The sequence below is a fragment of the Dromiciops gliroides genome, chromosome 3 (assembly GCF_019393635.1).
Source record: "Dromiciops gliroides isolate mDroGli1 chromosome 3, mDroGli1.pri, whole genome shotgun sequence".
Taxonomy (NCBI): domain Eukaryota; kingdom Metazoa; phylum Chordata; class Mammalia; order Microbiotheria; family Microbiotheriidae; genus Dromiciops; species Dromiciops gliroides.
In genome coordinates, this window is record NC_057863.1 from 308,173,933 (window position 1) to 308,181,044 (window position 7,112).

Consider the following 7,112-nt stretch of genomic DNA (forward strand, 5'->3'; position numbering starts at 1 on the left):
CATAGTTGTCATTTGATTTTTCAATAGTTCAGGCAATGTATACACACCGTGCTCCCTCCCCACAACAAAGTGTTTAATGTGTGACATTTAAGTCACTAAGCTCAAGCAATGGACTTGTGTTTGAAACTCTAGAATAGCAACTTAAACCTAAGTTTCTTCCTTATGTTTAAATATTTTGTATTAAGCTACTTGTGTTTTAGGGCTTCCTTAGAATAGATACTCTTTGAAAACAAAATTATTTTTTCTTTTGTTTTGCTATCGCCAAATTCTTCGCATTGTAACTGGCAGATTTTACGTCACTCAGTAAATGCTTTTTGATTGAAATCTAATGGAATCTTTGCAATTCTTCTTTATAATATATAAAGAAGACTTTCAAAGGAATACAGTTATCTAATTTTGACTTTTCTGGGTTTATTAAATTTAAGGCTAAGCTATATGATGCTTAGACCAAGAGATAAAAAATCAAAACAAAACAAAAACAAAAACAGATTATTTAGAGTCTGGCTAAATTCAAATGGTTTATTTCTAAATTCCTCTACTTTGCTTTATGTGTGCAGACATAGTGTTTTCTTTTTTAAATAATAAACATTTTTATTTAAAGTTTTGAGTTCCAAATTCTATCCCTCTTTCCTTCCCTTCTCTCCTCCCTCACTGAGGTGGTAAGCAATCAGAAATAGGTTATATATGTGCACTTATGTAAAACATTCCCATATTAGTCATTTTGTATAAGAAAATTTGAATAAAAGAACAAAAATGAAAGAAACCAAAAAATAGCATGCTTCAGTCTATGTCCCATCAATATTTGTTCTTTCTCTGGAGGTGGATAGTAGGCTTTATCATTAGTCCTTTGGGATTGTCTTGGATCATTGTATTGCTGAGAATAGTTAAGTCATTCACAATTCTTCATCCAATAATATTGCTGTCTCTGTTCACAGTGTTCTCCTGGTTCTGCTCACTTCCCTATACATCAGTTCATATAAGTCTTTCCAGGCTTTTCTGAAATTATACTGTTTGTCATTTCTTATAGCGCCATAATATTCTATCACAATTATATACCACAGCTTGTTTAGCCATTCCCTAATTGATGGGCATTCCTTTGATTTCCAATTCTTATCCACAACAAAAAGAGCTGCTATAAATATTTTTGTACAAATAGGTCTTTTTCCCCTTTTTGGGATGTCTCTGGGATATAAATCTAGCATTGGTATTGCTGGATCAAGGGGTATGCACAATTTTATAGGCCTTTGGGTATAATTCCATCTTGTTCTCCAGAATCAGTTCACAACTCCACCAACAGTGGATTAGCATCCCTGTTTTCCTATATACCCTCCAACATCCAATATTTTCCTTTTTTGTTATAGTTGCCACTCTGATAGGTGTGAGGTGATATCTCAGAGTTGTTTTAATGTGCATTTATCTGATCAATAGTGATTTAGAACATTTTTTCATACATAGTCTTTAATTGTAGCTCCTAATCCCATTCTATCCACAAACAAAAGATTTTATTAAAGTAAAAAAAAATTATATTCACTGGATGTATTTGGAAGCCTGTCTTTACTCTAAGTGATGGTGAAGTAGGTATTCACTTTTAAAACATTTTTTGGAGAGGCCTAGAATGTTATTACTGTATACTTAAATATTTTGACTGTACTATCTCATTTATAGCAAGGTTTATTTCATTTATCAATAATTCTAGTATAAACTCATATTTAAAATGAAATTAGTGTTTTATGGGATTCATTTGTTTGCTTGGGACATACTTAAATGATTCTTGTAAATAGTCAACTCTAGCATTGGTTTTTAGTATGTTTTACTTACCTTACTAGATTCTGTTCTGCACTAAAAGTTTAAAAAAATAATTTATTTTTAACATCCTTTTTTAAAATTTTGAGTTCCATATCCCTCCATCCAGGCCTTTCCCACCCATTGAGAAGGCAAGTAATGTGATATTAATTATAAATGTATGTACTGTAATTATAGATGATAGTGACCTGAGCTATGACTATGTTATTATAGGGGATTCCTTTATGAGGAAGCTCAGTCTATCAATGTGGGTCTGCAACTTCTCTGTAATTTATGATCTTTAAGAGTTACTGAACCTGCTGAGGGGTTACATGAGAGGTTAAGCCTCAAGTCATATGACTAGTCTGTGTCAAAGGCAGGATGTGAATTCAGGTCTTTCTGGATCCAAGGCCAGCTCTCTATCAACTATGCCATACTATCTCTTATGTGTTCTATTTATTGTGTATTTGCATATACACAGTATTTCCTGGATGTACCATCAGCTCCATGAAGACAAAGATCATGTTTTAATTATTTTTGTATCTGACCTAGTGATTGCCACATTAATGTGCTTAATAAATTATTTTTTGTTTGGACAGATGAATATATCAATAAATGCACTGAGGGAAAAATGGCTTTTTGCAATATATAAAATTTAAACTCTGATTTTTCTGGATAGAAAAGGAAAACTCAGAGGTAGAGTTGTAAGAATAAGCTTCAACCAGTGTCTTAGTACACTCTTGACTATATTATAGTCATAGATTTGGAGTTGGAAGGGACCTTAGAGTGTGTCTAGTTCAACCCCCTTGTTTTACAGATGAGTAAATTGAGGTCCATAAAGTTTAAATGATTTGCTCAAAGTCACAGAGGTAGTAAGAAACAGGACTGGGATTTGATCCTAGGTTCTCTAATTACAGATTCCTTGTTCTTTCCACGGTACCCTGCCAGCTTCTCTCTGAGATGGTCCCGCAAGAAAGAGTGACTTGAATGCCAGTAATTGCAGTTAGTATGAAGTCATCCATCGATGGGGTAAAAATTGCTGAACAAATGAAAATGAGTTTAAGTGAAATAAAGTAACTTCCAATGAACAAAAAACCTCATTATGCAACAAAATTCATTGACAGGTAAATGCTATGTTTAGGGAAATCATTCAGGTGAAGATGAAATAAAGGTGGTATCAATCTTTCAGACTACTATAATGTTTTTGTCCTATCCTAGTCTCCCTACATCATAGCCAACAACTTCAACTTAGTACCTTCCATGTTCACTATAATGCTGGCTTCAAGGTTTCTGCAGTGGTTGTAACTGTAAGGGCCTAAAATTCTAGCTATGATGTCTAAAATATAATGAGTGGTCACCTTAAATTAGAAAACTTATAGCACCAATCTTTGGGAATTAAGTATTTATTAAAGTATATTAGGGTTTAGTAAAGAGAAACACGTGGATAAAGTATCCCTATTCTGCCTGTCCCTCCTGCCTCTGCTACCAAGCCAAGGTCCCACAAACAACAGGGCCTCTCCTCATCGGCTTCTCCCAGAACCTCTTGTGAAACAGGAAACAGGGCCATACACACATATACACAGCTCCAAGCTAATTGGCTGGTAACTTTGATTGACACAATTAACAGGTGGTAACTTCCGGACACTAAAGTCACATGGTTTCCAAGTTACATGCTTTCTCCTCATGGCAGAGCTTCCCTGAAATATCTTTCTCAACAGGTTGATAGTGCTCTAATTATCACATAACAGTTTCATTATATACAGTTGGACATAAAATTGGATGATTCTTTCTTTTTAATGTCTCATATCAGTCCTTTATTTTTCATTCCCACTTCTATCACACAGATCAAAATCCTTCACATCCGGACTATTATCATAGTCCTCCACTTTCTCCACCTTCAATCCATCTTGGATAATCAGATTAAATTCCCTAAAGTATCACTTATTATGTCATCCCTCTGCTGGTGGCCTTTTTGATTTTTTTGGGGGGGGGGAGGGGCAATGGGGGTTAAGTGGCATGCCCAAGGTCACACAGCTAGTAAGTGTCAAGTGTCTGAGGCTGGATTTGAACTCAGGTCCTCCTGACTCCAGGGCAGGTGCTTTATCCACTGCACTACCTAGCTGCCTCTGGTGGCCTTTTTGGTTTTCTGTACTCAACTACTGTTTGTTCTCCAACAGAAGTCACCCTGATATATAATAATGCTATGAAATAATTCCCATATAATTTGTTCCATATGACTTTAAATTCTCAGTGCCAGAGAGATGGGTCTATGTTCAAGGTAACAAGGTCATACCCTGAAGTAACAATATAAAAAGCTTGGAGGTATATGAGGCATTCAGGGAGGACTACCACCTCTGGTCTAAGGGCTTGCTGAGCCATTTTCAGGGCTGCTTATCCACCTTTGGTGTCCATTATCATCTAACTCTCACCTGTGACTCAAGAAGCTGTTGCATGCAGTGGCCATACCCCAGTAAAACTATCTCAGCAGATGGGTTAAACCAGGTTTAAGGTAACCAACAGGCCTCAAACCCCTTGGTGATTAAGAGGGATGTGTACCCCAAACTTGTGAGGACTTTCCCCAATAGAATGAGGAGATGAGAAAAATTTGTTTCAATGGCCATAAAGGTGGCTAAAGCAGGGGCTATAGAGCACTTAGAGCTTTGTCAGGCATCAAAGATGCAAAGATCATCCATTGCATCCTAGGCCATACCCAGTCATCCTGACTTTTGTCTTGCCATTGGATTTCCATGACTGAGGAAGAGAGAGTAAGACTGATGACTTTGTGCAGCTCTGCCTCACTTAAATCCAATTCATCCATGATGTCATTGGTCCTCTTTGAAATAAATGACAAACAACAACTATATATAAGGAGAAAGTTCACATTTCATAACTGGATTTTGTATAACTGGAACTCAACAACTTACTTTTCCCAACCATCTAAGCTAACTTCCAATTTCCATGCTATTCAATTCCTATACTCCAGCCAAGCTGATCTAGACAGGGTCTGTTGATTACTCCATCAAATACTCCAATTGCCACAGTTACTTCATTCATTTTATTCCTTCTACCTGAAATACTTTGGCCCCCTAATCTCTACTTATCTAGATTCTACCTATTCTTCAAAACCCACCTTAAGTCAAAGTGATCTAAACTCCTCTACCTCCTTCCTGTCTTATTTTTTTCAATAAGATTGTAAGTCACTTGAAGGTAGGTACCATACCTTATATTTCTTTGTGTCCTTGTTAGTATCTTTACCATCCCTGATCACAAAGTATTTGATTAATATTTGTTGTTTCATTTATACTTATGTTAAAGCAAAATTCAGAGATAATAGGTAGGTCATTTAGAAGTCATTTAGTCCCTCATTTTACAGATGAGGTAATTGAGACCAGATGAGATTATGACATGTCTAAGGTAACACAAGTAATAAGTGACAGAGCCAGGACTTTAAATGAGGTACTCAATGGACCTACTTTATATTGAATTATGTAATATATCTGGGAATGTTACACTAAGGTAGATAGAGATAGAGATAGATATATAGATATAGGTCCATTGTATGGACCTCACAATTTGCTTTTTTCTCCCTAGATTCATCTCTAAACTGCCCCAGTATAGGTAAGGGACAGGCCCTAGTCACATGTTAATAATGGGAAAGAAAGATAAGAGGTCTGTAAGTAAAAAGTTCTAGGCCATGGTGGTAGATGCAATGGTGAGACTGTAAAGTAGGTGATTTCTGGTATGCTGTTGACAAGCATATAAATCCTTTCTCTGAAAAATGCATTAACTGTATATAGGCCTAGGACTGTGGAAACATGGGTATGTTCTGACTACTTACTTTTCTAGTCCTTCATTGTGCCAACCATTACAAAGCTTTAATGCTGAAACTGATGATAGTTTGTGGCCACAGTTTAGAGGGTGTGTTTGAATACAGAAAGAAACACTATGTAAGGTCTGTGTTAGGGGTGGGGGGAGAGGATTCTCAATTCATGGATTTATAAAGACAGACAATTTGCATCTTATTGATTTTTGTCACTGATTAAATTCTGTTCACCTTATTAGTCAGGATGGTACTAAGAAAATGAAAAAAAATCCTCATTCATTTTCTTTTTTTTTCTAATAAGCATTTTTATTTAAAGTTTTAGGCTCCATTATTCATCTTCAATAGGTTGGTAAATTACTGTTGTTACAGTCTCCTCCACTGTCTTGCTGAGTTTATGTACTTACTGTATATGGCATCAAGTAGACCAACTAGGACTGTATTTGGAGCTCTGCATATACATTTCTGCCACAGGGCCATTGATAAGAATAAGAATTTTCTCTATCATTAAATAGGCACCTATTTTTTTAAAGCCCAGGAGATTATGAATTTGTCAAGCTTTTCATTATCTATGTTAATTTAGCATACCAATCCTATGGATGAATGAAAAATAATTTGATTTGATTTTAGAATGAATTACTTGATTTCCACCCCCACCCCATCCCCAGTTGGTCAAATTGTTTTTCCTTAAGATATGCCATAATTGGGAAGAGGTAGCTTAGAGAGCTATGAAATAGCAAATAGAATACTGACACAGGAGCTGGCATCAAGAAGACTCCTGGGTTCAAATTCCACCTCAATCAATCTATTAAGCAACAAACAATTATTAAGCATCTACTATACCAGAAACTGTCCTAGGCTTTTGTGTTGCAAGGATAAAAATTAAAATGGTCCTTGACCTTCAGGGGCTTACATTATAGCAGAAAAAAACAACATATTTATTGATATAAATAAATAAAAAGTAAATTTTGGAAGGGAAGGTTCTAGCAGCTGGGGGTAAAGTGGAGAATCAGGAAAATGTCGATCAAAGAAAGTAGAGTTTAAATAGAGCTTTGAAGGGATTCTAAGAGGAAGGGTAAGGCGGGAGTGCATTTCAGGCATGGGAGTCATCCAGGACAAAGTCACTGACTCAGGAGATGGAATGTCGTTTGCATAACAAGAAGATGGTCAATTTGGCAGGGTCATAGATAGTATGTAGAGAGCATAAGGCTGGAGAGAAGGTTTGATCCAGGTTTTGTAGGGCTTTAAATGCCAAACAGGAGTTTTCACTTGATGTTAGAGACACTAGGAAGCTATTGGAGCCACCACTGGTGCTTATTAGCTGTATGACCTTGGGCAAGTCACTTACCTCTCTCAAGCTCAGTTTATCTATAAAATGGTAAGAATACCTACAGTACCTGACTCCCAAGGATTGCAGTGATGTTCAAATCAGACAATGTAGGTAAAGTCTTTTGCAAACTTAAAGTGTCATACAGCTGGCCAATATTATTATTAGGAGGTGGTCTGTAGA